General features: G+C 39.6%; 1 long non-coding RNA gene across 1 annotated transcript; it reads left to right on the plus strand.

Moving 5' to 3' along the window:
• The first annotated feature begins 394 nt into the window (after window positions 1–394).
• On the plus strand, window positions 395–17712 carry LOC127914492 (uncharacterized). The gene is made up of 2 exons (XR_008088564.1): window positions 395–606; window positions 16848–17712. It is a non-coding gene; the product is annotated as an uncharacterized LOC127914492 (long non-coding RNA).
• The last annotated feature ends 88 nt before the right edge of the window (window positions 17713–17800 follow it).

Consider the following 17800-nt stretch of genomic DNA (forward strand, 5'->3'; position numbering starts at 1 on the left):
TTCGAGGAACACATTTCCCTGTTTCAATATTTGTATAATACTTTCATGAAAATAAAACTCATAATTTCATTTACATATAGCATATGTATATGCTATATGCTAGCATATGCCAAACTTTCCCCCGATAGCTGCAGAAAACAACGCAGGACAACGCCATCTCTGACTCTGATACGACCCCCCCTAGAATGTTTTTCTGAATTCCAACAGCCTATAATTAACAACAAAAACAAATATATTTGGATAAATGCCATATTGCTGTTGTCTGTTTTTAAGATTGCATCACCCCTTTCACCGCCTCTCTTACCTCGTGGCGTGACCACGAAGCAATGTTTGGGGCGCTGGTAATCGAGATTTTATTTTAATGCATTGAGTCAAATCCGCCAGACACCGCTGAGCTCACCACTAGGAGCACGGATACTTAAAGAAACAACAACACATAAAATCAGACAGTCGTTCCTTCCTATCCTGCTGACTGGTCTGATATTATCATAGTAAGTTTAAAGCGATGTTATATCCATGATACACGGAAGATGTTTGGCTTGAGAGTTCGGAGGGGCTGACATGTCGTCTTGTCTACCGGGTCTGGGAGGGCCAGCAGGTGCGAGGGTAATTCTTATTCACTCCGATTATCTAATAATTATAGGACTTTGTTATGGATGCTTTTGAATAGCACAATGAACGCTAAACTTGTCTGAGAATGTTTAGATAATGCTATTGTTTTGATATTAGGTTTGCATGATTAGTTTTGTCGTATTAAATGTGCTGTTCTTTTCAAGGGGTGGTCTCTCAGAGTAGCAGACAGATTGTGTCTGAGAGTACCTGAACTCTCTATGGAGCACCAGACACTGTCTGGGACTCAACTAACGCCCAGTGAATTCACTAAATGCACACAAGAGCTGTATATTAAAACCTGTTGTTTTACATTCAATACAGAGGGACATATTGCAGCAATATGATATTAATGTGCACGTTATAATCCAGTTGTTGTACAGGAAATGTCAGCTTGATGCTAATCAAGTGTGTAGTTTATGAAAGGAAATGTTCAAGGATTGCACAGTGATTTAAATCATGAGGATTGCATAATCAGTAATCACATCATTTGTATAAAATACGCAGGCTACTGTAAAGCCGTTGTTCTCATGAAATCAGCCTTATTGTAGGATGTAGCAAGATTAACTAATTATTATAGCAGGCTGACACTGACACATTCTCAATAACAGTGAGTGGTTTTATAGCCAGACAAAACCCCAACCTAGACCATAACCCAATGTCAGTTATGCAATAGCCTACACACAAATTGCACTCTTTGAAAATGAGTTGAGGACAAAAGCTGAGGATGATGTAATATTGTATCTATAAGTAATTGTCATGTGTATGAGAATGTCAGGTGGCCTTCGTGTGGTCTCAGTCACGGGATCTTGTGGGCGAGATGAGTTTGATCAGAATCCAACTGGCCCGCAAAGTCCCGCTTCTGGGACTCACCCTCTCATCTTAAAACCAATTAGCCCAAGTTTATGTTTGTTTGTATGATACTGTGATTATGTTGGGACAGAATAAATAGTCAAAATAGTGGCAGGCGGTGGTGCCCAGTGAAGTTCAAATGTAACACCGCAGGGAGAATGAGGGGCTTTTGGGGGCACTTGTGTTTCAGTTTCACCATCATAATGCCCCTAAAAATCCTTATTGCTCTTGCACTGATCTCCTATCATTGTGCTTATGGTGGTGTAGAAAATACATATCAGATTAAACTAAAATTAATATCCGATTAAACTAAAATATATATCAGTTTTAACTAACCCAACTATTTCCCCTCTATACATTTCACAGTACCCTTGGATCAATGTCCTAACTAGCTTTATTGTATTGGATTCCATTACATAGACTGATGATGATGGTGATGATGTTGATGATGATGATCATGTAATCATCATTTTTTATGTTTAGTTTTAGGTCACCATATTTTTGATGATGTTGAATTGATGTTTTTGAAAATGTACTTACCTTCTATGTAAGGCCTTGCTTTGTACTATTGCTAGTGCTCATGTTGAACATTAATATTGATATATTTATATTGATGGCTGCCAACCCATGACTAATGACTAGCATTGTATGTACTACCTTTACATTTAGTATCTTTGTGATTCAAATGTGTTTTTTTAATGTTTCTACGTTGTATGTGCTCCTTGCTGCAAAACCAATTGCCCTCTGTAACAAGTTATTGTTGAAACATGAACTAACATAGACCACAGAGTTGCAAAGAAAAAGCCATATCTCAGACTGGTCAATAGAAATAAAATATTAAGATGGGTAAAAGAACACAGGCACTGGACAGAGGAACTCTGTCTAGAAGGTAAGCATCCCGGAGTCACGTCTTCACTGTTGACATTGAGACTGGTGTTTTGCGGGTACTATTTAATGAAGCTGCCAGTTGAGGACTTGTGAGGAGTCTGTTTCTTAAACTAGACTCTCTAATGTACTTGTCCTCTTGCTCAGTTGTGCACCGGGGCCTCCTACGCCTCTTTCTATTCTGGTTAGTGCCAGTTTGCGCTGTTCTGTGAAGGAAGTAGTACATAGCATTGTACAAGATCTTCAGTTTCTTGGCAATTTCTCGCATGGAATAGCCTTAATTTCTCAGAACAAGAATAGACTGACGAGTTTCAGAAGAAAGGTCTTTGTTTCTGGCCATTTTCAGCCTATAATCGAACCCACAAATGCTAATGCTCCAGATGCTCAACTAGTCTTAAGAAAGACAGTTTTATTGCTTCTTTAATCAGAATAACAGTTTTCAGCTGTGCTAACATAATTGCAAAAGGGTTTTCTAATGATCAATTAGCCTTTTAAAATGATCAACTTATATTAGCTAACACAACGTGCCATTGGCACACAGTAGTGATGGTTGCTGATAATGCGTCTCTGTACGCCTATGTACTTATTCCATAAAGAATCTGCAGTTTCCAGCTACAATAGTCATTTACAACATGAACAATGTCAACACTGTATTTCTGATCAATTTGATGTCATTTTAATGGACAAAAAAATGTGCTTTTCTTTCAAAAACAAGGACATTTTTAAGTGACCCCAAACTTTTGAATGGGAGTGTACATCTCTGTCAAATTGTTAATTTCATGCCAAAGGATAAAGAAAATGTTATACCTGTATTTTGTTTATTTGTTATAGATGCAATTAGGTCCACAGTGTAATGTTTATAAATAGTATTACATGTACTGTAGGTAGAAGAAAAATTATAATTTTGTAGATTGTTATCTCACTTCTAATGATGAATAGATAATGATTGCATTGCATAAATCACAATTCAGTATGGATATTGGCTTTATATCAATTGTGAGAGGTTTGCATCAATTACAACATGTAAGGAGGCATTTAAATTCCTCAAAATATTAACGCAGGGGAGTTTTGACTTCTTAGAATTTCCCTTTAAAGAAAGGAGCCGTGTCTTCTTTCAAAGCCCAGATTGTTCCATCCTCGTCCTGAGGCAAAGGCCAGAACACACTCTTTCAGTGCTCAGAGCATGTGACACAAACACAAGCCACTGCTCAATATTTGTTTGTGTTAACATTGCCAATGTATCTCCCTTGGCTTGAACAAGCCCTTTGGTCGGGAGTTCACATAATGTCATGCCTACAATTTGTGCTTCTCACAGATGGCCTTGAGTGCACCATTAAGTTGTTTTGCACCTACGTCCGCTCACAGACCCTGTGTATCACTTTTCCGTTAAATTCCAGATGACTGGGATCACTGAATTACTACTATACACTGTAAAAAAAAAAAAGTGCTAATTCTACTTTTTTTTAAAGAGCTTTTTGCATCAGCTTTTTGAGTATTTCCAACATGAGGTATTACTATGTATAATATACAATTCCAAAACAGTTAGATCTACTTCATCTTTTGGATCAGTTACTTTCAGTGATCATGTCAAATATTTTTTGATGTCTTTGATTATTTGCCATTTTAACCCATTGCTGAACACAGTGCGCATTCCACTAGCAGTCAGTGGAGGTAGAACTGTGTCCATTGTAAGATGCTGCATGTGTCTCTAGCATTAATGGTTGTGTAACCTTGTTGATGCTGGGAATGGGTGGTCTCATCGTTGAACGTTAATTTGCCTGATGGTTTTCATATCAGTTCATCATGATCCATTATACCTCATAGCACAACAAGCTGCTTAATACTGATGCAGAAACATTCATATGAAGTTGTGTAAAAGTATCATGAAGTCAAACAATTTAGAATTACCCACAATCCTCTAAAAACGAGGCCACATGGCAAGTTGTTGTGAAATTCTTTAATTATTAAGCTGAGAGTACATATTATGGATATGTAAATTATACATTGAATTTTAAATTGAATTGACATGTCCAAATGTCATGCTCTTTGAACACATACAAATGAAGTAAGGTATTACAAGTTTTGAAGTCAAACCTGAATTTGTAAGTGAAAATCATATATTTTGGGGGATAATATTTACTAAGCCCCTGAATAATTTTGTGCAGTGTAGTGCAGTCACAGCAGCTGTGGATTCATGATCAACAAACCGATGGTTTAGTTCGATTACCAAAATGTTTTGTAAATTAGATGAGGGAGAATAGATGAATTGCTAGGTAAAGCCCTGCTTTATCTCAGCTCACTGGTCACCATAGCAACACCCAACCATAGCACACACTCCAGTAGGTCTATTTCACTTGTCATCACCAAAGCCAACACCTACTTTGGCCGCCTTTCCTTCCAGTTCTCTGCTGCCAATGACTGGAAAAAATTGCAAAAATCACTGAAGCTGGAGTCTTATATCTCCCTCTCTAAGCATCAGCTGTCAGAGCAGCTTATCGATCACTGTGCCTGTACACAGGCAATCTGTAAATAGCACACCCAACTACCTCATCCCCATATTGTTATTTATCCTCTTGCTCTTTTACACCCCAGTATCTCTACTTGCACATCATCATCTGCCCATCTATCACTCCAGTGTTAATGCTAAATTGTAATTGTTTCGCCTCTATGGCCTATTTATTGCCTTACCTCCCTACTCTTTCACATTTGCACACACTGTACATAGATTTTTCTATTGTGTTAATGACTGTCCGTTTCTTTATGTGTAACTCTGTGTTGTTGTTTTTGTCACACTGCTTTGCTTTATCAGTTGTAAATGAGAACTTGTTCTCAACTGGACTACCTGGTTAAATAAAGGTGAAATAAAAACAATCAATGGAATTTTGATTAAAAGGAACACTTTCAGTAGGCCATTTGCAATTCTGCTCATCTTCATGAAATATGCTGCACAGCAAGCGGGCTAAGACATAAAACAGGTGGTCAGTGGTCATTCACACCCATCATGTTCTCTGTATGTCCACAAGCCTGTAGCTACTGCTATCAGGAGAGCACTTCCTTCTATGTGGGATATACTGTGAGTGAGCAGAATAAATATTTAGATATCTATAACTAAGCCCATCTAAATAAACTCTCAAAATATCAGTAAATAAACACATCTATATCATTGTAAACATATCCCAGCCATGGGCATATGGAATCAAAACTAATAATTTGCATCGTGAGATGTGACGGTGAAGTCGTAAACACCTTCCCTTGCTGTGAAGGCGCTGTGTGTGAAGAATATGGTCAGGCTGTGTTGAATCACAGCATTTGCTGGCTTTCCAGACAGGTTTGTCTTTGCTTATCGTGCGGGAGGCAGTTACAGCTGGGGAAGTCATTATTGACACCCTATACCTTCAACGGAACGTTCCAATCTAAATGACATGGCAGAAAGGATCTGTGCCTTCATTGATTTTAAATAAAACATCACAGCGAATGCCTATGGTAATAATATTGAAATATTAATATTGCAATATGAGAATTTAAAATATTAAACTGTGAATGACAAGATGAGAAAACAACAGATAAACTATTAAATAGACTGATTAATAATTATAGTAGAAACTCTAATTGTTGGTATACAGTAATTTCTGCATCAGGTGCCTTTTGCCTCAAGAAGTAGATGATGAAGTAAATGACTGTCATAGTTGAGATATTTTTAAAAGGGACTGCAAGATATTAATCTGAGACATTTGATGTTCAATATAATGAGGTAATGGCCAAACGTTTTGAGAACGACACAAATATACATTTTCACAAGGTCTGTTGCCTCAGTTTGTATGATGGCAATTTGCATATACTCCAGAATGTTATGAAGAGTGATCAGATTAATTGTAATTAATTGCAAAGTCCCTCTTTGCCATGCAAATGAACTGAATCCCCCCCCAAAAAATTCCACTGCATTTCAGCCCTGCCACAAAAGGACCAGCTGACATCATGTCAGTGATTCTCTCGTTAGCACAGGTGTGGGTGTTGACGAGGACAAGGCTGGAGATCACTCTGTCATGCTGATTGAGTTCAAATAACAGACTGGAAGCTTCAAAAGGAGGGTGGTGCTTGGAATCATTGTTCTTCTTCTGTCAACCATGGTTACCTGCAAGGAAACAATTGCCGTCATCATTGCTTTGCACAAAAAGGGCTTCACAGGCAAGGATATTGCTGCCAGTAAGATTGCACCTGAATCAATAATTCATCGGATTATCAAGAACTTCAAGGAGAGCGGTTCAATTGTTGTGAAGAAGGCTTCAGGGCACCCAAGAAAGTCCAGCAAGCGCCAGGACCGTCTCCTAAAGTTGATTCATCTGCGGGATCGGGGCACCACCAGTACAGAGCTTGCTCAGGAATGGCAGCAGGCAGGTGTGAGTGCATCTGCACGCACAGTGAGGCGAAGACTTTTGGAGGGTGGCCTGGTGTCAAGAAGGGCAGCAAAGAAGCCACTTCTCTCCAGGAAAAACATCAGGGACATATTGATATTCTGCAAAGGTACAGGGATTGGACTGCTGAGGACTGGGGTAAAGTTATTTTCTCTGATGAATCCCCTTTCCGAATGTTTGGGGCATCCGGATAAAAGCTTGTCCGGAGAAGACAAGGCGAGTGCTACCATCAGTCCTGTGTCATGCCAACAGTAAAGCATCCTGAGACCATTCATGTGTGGGGTTGCTTCTCACCCAAGGGAGTGGGCTCACTCACAATTTTGCCTAAGAACACAGCCATTAATAAAGAATGTTACCAACACATCCTCCAAGAGCAACTTCTCCCAACCATCCCGGAACAGTTTGGTGACGAATAATGCCTTTTCCAGCATGCTGGAGCACCCTGCCATAAGGCAGAAGTGATAACTAAGTGGCTCGGGGAACAAACATCGATATTTTGGGTCCATGGCCAGGAAACTCCCCAGACCTTAATCCCATTGAGAACTTGTGGTCAATCCTCAAGAGGCGGGTGGACAAACAAAAACCCTCAAATTCTGACAAACTGCAAGCATTGATTATGCAAGAATGAGCTGCCATCATTCAGAATGTGGCCCAGAAGTTAATTGACAGCATGCCAGGGCGGATTGCAGAGGTCTTGAAAAGAAGGGTCAACACTGCAAATATTGACTCTTTGCATCAACTTCATGTAATTGTCAATGAAGGTCTTTGACACTTATGAAATGCTTGTAATGATACTTCAGTATTCCATAGTAACATCTGACAAAAATACCTAAAGACACTGAGGCAGCAGACTTTGTGAAAATTAATATTTGTGTCATTCTCAAAACATTTGGCCACGACTGTATGTGTGCCATTTAATGGGCGCTCTTAATGTTTTGTACACTCAGTGTATGTGTGTCTTCAAGAACCTTCCCTCTATTCATCATAGGATGAATGGATTTGTATGTGTGAGTGAATAGAAGATGGTGTATGTATTCTTTCACTACGCTCATGCACATGAGTCCTCCTAGTGTTATTTAGTGGTCTTCAGACAAGGCAGAGCAGAGAGAGAAGGGCACACAGCCCCAGTTTACTGTTTAATCATCTCTGCTCGCAGTTCTCCACACTGACAGCCTGCCAGATACAACAATCTGAGGGTGTGAGAGTTAGCAGGCCAAGAGCACGTACACACACAAACACAGACACACACAGCTTTTAAACAAAATACCAGGTGGCATAGCAAGATGAAATGTGCCTTTTCTTGTCAATGCACATAATACATTGGACAGGACCACAAGATGGGATGACACATTTAGTTTCAGTCCTTCAGCATTCATCAGATGCTGATTTTACTTGTAAGTAATACAACAAGTATTGTAGTTACTGTAATTACAGTAATCCTGAACCTTAATACAGCGTAAGAACAATGTCATAACAACACTTGTTACAATGTAAGTGTTACACATTCTGATGATAAAAAAGTTTGGAATTGTTCCAATCGGGAATGCTTTATAACAATGTTAGTCAGGAAAAATATATATTTCCTTGTCCAAAACATCAAGATATGTGTGAAGCAATAGGCACGGTATGAAACCCTTCCAGCCAAGACTCACACCCACATCTAATCCTATTGTAGATATGGCCATATTGAGTGCTCTATTGTTGCTGATGTCAGATTCCGTTGTCATTCACGATGAGCACTGTTGAAGTCCCATTTTGAAGCAGGACTACTTAGACAGAGAGGGACACACAGAGACCTTGCAGGGGAACTCTGCTGGGTAAAGTATATTGAAAAATCTCACATGACAAGCCACCCTCACACAGCGAGGGGGATACATTTACCCTTTCTGCCTCAGCAGTTATATTTAGAGCTTCAGTAGAACCGGCGAACAGAGGACATCATGATGCATTTGAAGCTAAATGGGAAGGAATTTAGATGATTCTCTTGATTCTCATGCTCGAATCAGACACCAAACATGATTAACACAGTAAGACAAATGATTGTAGGCTGTGCTCTCTTGGTATGACAATGTAATAATGACAATAGAAATTTGTCCAGCAAAATATTACCAAGTTGTCGCTCTCACTTAAACTAAATTCATATATGGCCATCCAATACTTCAAGATGGAGCTGGCCCTTAACTCGGTAAGTAGCTGTCTCCTGGGCACATGTGCATCCAACACTGTCATCAAAAGCTGATTTCTCACATAAATGCACACATTGATTCAGGTAACAGACCATGTAACTAGGGCTAGAACCACTAGGCAAAGCAAGTGAAACAATATTAATAGGCTAGTTATTGGGTTCGTAACAATATACATTTGTGTAACTACTGTGCCGAGGTCCCATTTGAATCACGAAAAATTATTATATGCCCAGTGTTGGAAAAAGTACTCAATTCTCATACTTGAGTAAAAGTAAAGATACCTTCATATAAAATGACTCAGGTAAAAGTGAAAGTCACCCAGTAAAATACTACTTGAGTAAAAGTCTAAAAGTATTTGGTTTTCAAATACACAAGTATCAAAAGTAAAAGTAAAAGTATGAATAATAGAAAATTACTTAGATTATGCAAAACAGACAGCACAATTTTCATGTTTTTTAAAAATGTACGTATAGCCAGGGTCACACTCCAACACTCAGACATAATTTGTATTTACATTTGTGTTTAGTGAGTTCGCCAGATCAGAGGCAGTAGGGATGACCAGGGATGTTTTCTTGATAAGTGTGTGAATTGGACCATTTTCTGTCCTGCTAAGCATTCAAAATGTAACGAGTACTTCTGGGTGTCAGGGAAAATGTATGGAGTAAGAAGTACATAATTTTCTTCTGGAATGTAGTGAAGTAAAAGTTGTCATAAATATAAATAGTAAAGTGAAGTACAGATACCCCAAAAACTACTTTACTTAAGTACTTTACACCACTGAATATGCCTTTAGGGGGTGCGGATCATATGACTCATCGCACGTCTCGTTTTCTGAGACGTCTTTGTGAAGGCAACACGTGTTTAGCATTGAGCATATTTGGACAACATTCATTGTAGTAATCACATCTATAAACCATACTTGAACGTTGTCCTGTGACCTATGTGAACACTCAGGAGGGTCATCAAAAGTGGACCAATTGCTAGACATATGGGGATGTGCACTGCTTTATTTCACTGTCATGCTGCCAAGCACGGTTTTTCACCACACTCAAGTGCATGGACAGACCACACAATTGGACACAGTTATTGAAAATCTAGGTTAAAAGTTCTAATTCACAGCATAGCACATTTTCCTCACTGAGCAATAAGTAGGATTTACATGAACTGAATCTATGATTCCTGTTAAATCCAGAATCCTTGACAGGCATCCCTGGAGACCAGCTCTGTGCAGTAGAGCTCAGCTTCCTCATGTGACTGCCAGGCCTTGGAGAGAAGCCCTCAAATGAATCAGTAGCAGGCCCTGGTTACTGCATTCTGGCCCAGGGCTCTCTAGCATGTAGACCCAGGAGTAACAGCTTAATTAACAACCACAATGGACATGTACGGTACCTAAAGATATATCTACATTAGGCAAAGATGCCGTTGTTATTGTCTTTAAATAGGCAGGTAAAAACACAGAGGCAAAATAAGATCCTCCTGTTGATTCAGTGGTTAAGAAATCACTCAGAGATATTTTGGCTGGTTGGGTTATGACTTTGGGATGTAGCCATGTTGTTGTGGGTCAATGACAAGCTGCACTGCCAGCTATTATGAGTCTACCGTAGTCGGAACATTGTGGAAAGAGGCAGGTAATATGTCTCTATGCTTCGGCCCTCTGGCAGAATGTCAACAAACCCCTTGACAGTGTTTCAAGGGTGCTGTATTGACAGGGTTCTGAAAAACGAGGACTATTCACATGACAGACATGCTCCATTTTGCACAATGGTGCTTATTTGACTTTTTTCTTACATCAAATGGTGACAAATAGTATGAAAGACTCCCTTTGTTCAATCCATCATTGCAACTGATCATGTTTCTTACCTTTGAGAGGCCATTTGTCTAAGGGAAATGTTACTGTAAGTTGAATATAAAACCAAATGGAGTGCGTTCTATCCTCCCAGTTGAAAAGATCAAATAGGATTTAAAATGCTGACTGGCACAATTTACATAGAATATCGTGCAAGACCTACTCCACTGGGCACACACTGTTTAAATCAACGTTTCGCTACACTCGCATTAACATCTGCTAACCATGTGTATGTGACCAATAAAACTTGATTTGATGATTTGATTTGATATTTTTGGCCTTCCTGTGACATCGGGTGCTGTAGGTGTTATGGAGGGCAGGTAGTTTGCCCCCAGTGATGCGTTGTGCAAACTGCACCACCCTCTGGAGAGCCTTGTGGTTGAGGGCAGTGCAGTTGCCTTACCAGGCTGTGATACAGCCCGACAGGATGCTCTTGATTGTGCATCTGTAAAAGTTTGTCAGGGTTTTAGGTGCCAAGCCAGATTTCTTCAGCCTCCTGAGGTTGAAAAGGCCCTGTTGCGCCTTCTTCACCACACTATCTGTGTGGGTGGACCATTTCAGTTTCTCTGTGACGTGTACGCCAAGGAACTTAAAACTTCCACCTTCTCCACTGCTGTCCCTCTGCTGTTTCCTGAAGTCCGCAATCATCTCCTTTGTTTTCTTGATGTTGAATGAGAGATTGTTTTCCTGACACCACACTCCGAGTGCCCTCACCTCCTCCCTGTAGTCTTTCTCGTCGTTGTTGGTATTCAAGCCCACTACTGTTGTGTAGTCTGCAAACTTGATGATTGAGTTGGAGGCGTGCATGACCACGCAGTCGTGGGTGAACAGGGAGTACAGGAGGGGGCTGAGCATGGACACCTGATCTTCAAGGACACCCGAGCCATGGCCTGTTCACCCCGTTACCATCCAGAAGGCAAGGTCAGTATAGATGCATCAAAGCTGGGACCAAAGACTAAAAAACAGCTTCTATCTCAAGGCCATCAGACTGTTAAACAGCCATCACTTGCCACCTACCACCCGGTTACTCAACCCTGCACCTTAGAAGCTGCTGCCCTATATACATAGACATGGAATCACTGGTCACTTTAATAATGGAACACAAGTCACTTTAATAATGTTTGCATACTGCTTTACTCATTTCATATGTATATACTGTATTCTATTCTACTGTATTCTAGTCAATGCCACTCCGACATTGCTTGTCCTAATATTTATACATTTCTTAACTCCATTCTTTTAATTTAGATTTGTGTGTATTATTGTGAATTGTTAGATATTACTGCACTGTTGGAGCTAGAAACACAAGTATTTTACTACACCCCCAATAACATCTGCTGAATATGTGTATGTGACCAATACAATTTGATTTTATTTTATTTGAATTGACGTCTGTGCCCAGTGGGACATTTCATGATCCATGGCCAAATGTTTTCTCTCGCTCCCTCTTTTTCTGTTATGGGATAATTGCATGGCGACCTAGTAGTCTGCATTCTTTGTTTTAGTATTGCCTAACTGAGAGAAGATCATTGCTAGTCCACACAGAACCATGCTCCTAATTTTCATAAATCATGGGGTCAAGGAAAAGGGATGGGGGGATAGGTCGGGCTGAGCTGAACCACGCCTTCTCTGCTGATTAATGCAGTGCAGCACAGCCTCTAACCAGAAGCACATGCAGGCCTTTTGCAGCCAAAGCAAATTAATGAATGTCTATCATGAGACGAGTAGAGGACGGGGACAGAACAACAGAGAAAATGTTGAGACACACAGCTTTGTTGTATGCCTCTTGTTTGGCAGAATCTATTTGGGCCATCTATGTCTGCGTCTAATAATGTCTCTTGTTAAAAGTGCAATAAAATGCCAAAATGCATTCTCATGGTGAACACATGATACAAAAAGGATGCTATAACCACATAGAGGTGGCATGGCCGTAGGGGCCACAAGGGCACCTCATATTTGTGCTGTTTTTGTTCAAATGATTACTAAACAGTTTATTATTATGCATGAATTATTTCCAAAATAAAACCTGTCAGCGGTATTTTACAGAGCAGGCACACTGACTGGACCAGGCAAGGAGTACCCCTACATCCTCCCTAGTAAGTGGTTCCTTCCAAGGTGCACCATGAGCAAAGATATGCTAGGCAGGATGCTCGATACTCTAGTGCGTGCAGACAGTATTTTCAGTGAAGGAGGAGAGAGAGTGTTGATTGACACACAGCGTTTGATTAGATTTTAGCTGCTGGTGATGAGCAGGACTTGCAGGAGGTATGTTTGTAAATGAATTTGATCAAGCTATGTAGCCTATTGATTCCTTCTGGATGAATATATAAAACAAAATTTGTTGTTGTTTTTCTGTAATAGTAGCTATAGCTCCCAACCCCGCGCCCCCCCCTCCCCTCCATCATCACATACTTTGTGAACCCTCTAAAATAATGGGTGCATGATGCCCCTGTATCCATATACAGGTTATACTGAGCAGAATTGCAAAGCTCCATCCCTCTGTACTTTAATGAGAAATACTCTTCTAACCCAACCTCAATTAATCAAAATAACTTACATTTCTCTACTATTTAGCTAAAGTCATATCCCACAAGACAGGTTGAGACATGTTTCACTGCACATAGCAAAACCCTCAGTTGCTGCAAAGCATTTTCACAATCTTCTTCTGCAAGTCAGGACACTTTCCTTGTGAATCATCACACATTCTCCTTTGTCTTTTCTCACCAAAGAAGTGAAGATAAAAGTCATTCCTCTCCAAGTCATGAAAGAGAGGAGACAGATCCCTCTAACTTCCTTATCAGATTACACACACTCCAGTCATTGGTTGATTATAGGCCTGTAAGTTGCCATGTGAATGATGGTCAACATGGTGACTCAGCAGGCTGAGTGGACCTGAGTGGTAGGTTTATTGAGTGATGGTAGCATTAATAATCACAGCTGCTCCTCTTCATGTCTACATGAGTGGAGTCTCCTCAAAGGAGGAAGGGGAGGACCATCCTTAAAAATTAAACAGGGAAACACTAAAAAAGTTGTTGTTTTTAGATAAAACTATACTAAATATATTAATGTCACCAAATAATTTATTAAAACACTGTTTTGCAATGAAGGTCTACAGTAGCCTCAACAGCACTCTGTAGGGCAGCACCATGGTGTAGCCTGAGGATATTGAGTTCCCGTCTTCCACTGGGTACATTGACAGAGAGGGATGCTGTGTTAGCTAGCTGGCTATACAACACTAGAACTCTTGTTATTTTTTTACCAGCTAAAGATGTAGGGTGTGTGTAGTGGTCAGCGGTTATGATATGAAAGTTTGGCTTGGAAAGTTTTTTTTTGCCTGGTCACAGACAGCTGATTTGTTGTGCACTGAAGTCCAGTGAAGGGAAAGGGTGAGAGGAGAGCACAAAGATGAGAGAAGGAATTTTTGTGATCATGCTGTTTGTATGTGGCTGCTATGAAAGTGAACTGTGTTTGCGTGTGATCAGGGGTGTATTCATTATGTCGAAAAACGTTTCTTAAACTGAAGCAAACGGAACCAAACAGGGATAAACATACCTGAATGTGTCCAATAGAAACTCTTGTTCACAAATGTTGGACTAATGATTACACCCTAGATCACCTAGATGCAGGCAAGAGGGTGCAATGTGTCACTCACTGCCTGTCACCTTGATTACTAACATTTTTCTCTCACCCTGTGTTGTAAACTTTCATTCACAGGCTAGGTTTTAGCAACCTTATGATGGGTATAGGGAACATTAGAGTACCATGTATTAGCCAATTTGAAAAATGTCATATGTAAACAGCTTTTCAAGATGGTGAAACCTTGTTGTGTTCACTTTTATGAGAAACAGCAGAGCCTGCCAAACAGCTACAGTAATATTCAAAACATTGAAGCACATGAGAAATGTTTTCCAGTTCAGCCTGTCTTCGGTCATGTGACAATAGGTGTTGTGATGCAACACCACATATCCCACAAAGGGCTGCTCCGCTCCAAGAAATGAACTCCTTGGCAGTCAGAGGCTCTTTTCTTGGCTTGGCCTGTGAGGTGGGAAATGGTCAATTTTAGCTACTGTGGTTCCTCAATCTTACTCCTGTCTTGTTAAAATGTCTTACGAACCAGTGCCACCTTGAATTACAGGTAAGATAGATCTTATAGCTAATAATGGTATTTGACATATTGTGTGTAATATGAATATACATATTGTGTAATGTAATGGAGAAATTGTAGGAGTAGAGTAAACTCAACATTTGGGTTGCAAGGCAAAAGGATAGAGGAGTTAAATTATGTAAATGACGCACCACATTATGTCCTCTTAGTCAAATGAAAGTGAGGAGCTTCTAAAAGGAAGTTAACAGGCCAACATGAAAATGAGGAATTAAAAGCACCCTCTCTCCTCCTGCCTTGGCATGTGACGACCACAGCATATGACTTCCATCGTCCATTACCCAGTGAAGGGCTGGACACAATTGAGTGAGTGTTGTTTGGACCATGCCCTAGATACTTGTTTCTCCCAGTCCTCAGCTCTATCTGGCCACTGTGCAGAAGCATCCACTCCCATTTCAGGCCAACTCACCACTGGCCACACTGTCTGCAGGCTGCAAGGGGCTTTACATTATGACTCATACCGGGAAACAAATACATTTTAATAGATTTAATGTCACGCAAAATGTACGTATTTCTAATATATATAGCACATTTGCATATTTGCTCAAATGCATGTAATGCCTGACAATATGCCAAAGTGGTTTCTAATTCAGCTTCTTCAATTACTCTTTACATAATGATCAATGGAGATAATTTTTTGGGGCCACCAAGCCAAAACGTTGGCAGTGATCTCATTTAAAGTGTGATGGTGAGTAAAAACAAACGTAGGATTTCACCGAATTTGAACATTCTTTCATAAAGAGCACATGTTCAAATTCATGAAAAACATATTTTCCTATCTCCCACCAAAAAATATATAGTAAGTGCCTCTCTTCAGCTTAATTAAATAATTAAACAATTTAGTTGTTTTTGTATAGTTTTTGTTTTAGTTTTTAATGATTTAAACAAAACAAAAATACATTTTACAACGCTCCACAATATGTCAAAATGTAGATCTATGTCTTGTGCTTCCAATGAGTTATATTATACAGCTCTGCAGTAGATGGTTAGCGGTGTTATGGTGCGTCCGTAGCCAAGTGGGAAGTGGGAATTTACCACATCTGGGAAACATCCAATTGAACAGTCCTTCAACTGGTAGTTACCAATGGTGTATATAAACCATGGATTGTTGATGCTATGTATTGGCCATTGAGAGGCTTTGAAGCCACCAGTCGGCCATATTGGCTTGTCGGAGCAGTCCTCCATATTAATTAATGTAATTCTACAGTATTTCGGACAAAATAACATGTATTTAAGTATTTTTCATGTTGTCGTGGGGACAGTAACATGAGTCATCTGTAAATTATACTTTAAGGAGAATGTTTTTATATATTTTTTCTTTGTATGTTTAGCTCACATAGTACACTGTAAAACTATGCATCAAGCTGTCTGTAATATAATAACTGCAGTAAACCTTAATGTAGACCTTAATACATGCATTTCAATAGTTTATAAAATATTTTCTACAATGGTGGGGGAGTTGAAAAATCGAGACACAGTGGCTTCAACACAGCTCCCTCTATCAGTCACCTATTGTATACAGTGCCTTCAAAAAGTATTCACACCCCTTGACTTTTTCCACATTTTGTTGTGTAACAAAGGATAAAATTGTTAATTTTGTGCTAATGAAAAATGAATGTCTTGATTAGATAAGTATTCAACCCCTGAGACAACACATTTTAGAATCACCTTTGGCACTGAATACAGCTGTGAGTCTTTCTGGGTAAGTCTCTAAGAGCTTTCCACGCTAGGATTGTGCAACATTTGCCCATTATTGTTTTCTAAATACTTCACACTCTGTCAAATTGGTTGTTGATGTTCAAGCAGATTTAAGTCAAACCTGTAACTCAGAACATTCACTATCTTGGTAAGCAACTACTGTGTATATATTGCCTTATGTTTAGGTTATTTTACAGACTTTTACAGATGCACAATCGAGAGAATCCTGTCTTGCTGTATCAGCGCCTGGTACGGCAGCTGCTCCGCCCACAACCATAAGGCTCTCCAGAGGGAAGTAAAGGCCAAAAAGATCATCAAGGACAACAACCAACCGAGCCACTGCCTGTTCACCCTGCTATCATCCAGAAGGAGCGGTCAACAGGTGCATCAAAGCTGGGACAGAGAAACTGAAAAACAGCTTCTATCTCAAGGCCATCAGATTGTTAAAACAGCCATCACTAACTAACATTGAGTGGCTGCTGTCAACATACTGACCCCAATCTCTAGCCACTTTAATTATAAAAAATGGGATGTAATAAATGTATCACTAGTCACTTTAAACAATGCCACTTTATATAATGTTTACATAACCTACATTATTAATCTCATATGTATATACTGTACTCTATACCATCTACTGCATCTTGCCTATGCCGCACGGCCATCAATCATACATATATTTATATGTACATATTCGTATTCCTTCCTTTACACTTGTGTGTATAAGGTAGTTGTTGTAAAATTGTTAGATTACTTTTTAGAGATTACTGCACGGTCGGAACTAGAAGCACAAGCATTTCGCTACCCTCACATTAACATCTGCTAACCATATATATGTGACCAACAACATTTGAATAGTCTATTACCATTCTGTATTATGTCATGTATATGTATTTTCTGGGGTTGGTGGGTTAAAATATTACTCGATGTCACAGAGGGTGCACAGGGAATATGTCAAAATGCTGAATATTTGCACTTTACCAGTCTTTATTCATATTGAAAATCTGATTTATTGAATTATCCATGTGACCAATATTAAAGAGCACTTCATTTCATATACCAGACTTTTAAAATGCAATATTGCTGCATAATTTCAAATTAACATATGAAATGTATTTAAAAGGCACTAATTTCGTCGAACGACCCAGTA

The sequence above is a fragment of the Oncorhynchus keta genome, chromosome 32 (assembly GCF_023373465.1).
Source record: "Oncorhynchus keta strain PuntledgeMale-10-30-2019 chromosome 32, Oket_V2, whole genome shotgun sequence".
Classification (NCBI taxonomy): domain Eukaryota; kingdom Metazoa; phylum Chordata; class Actinopteri; order Salmoniformes; family Salmonidae; genus Oncorhynchus; species Oncorhynchus keta.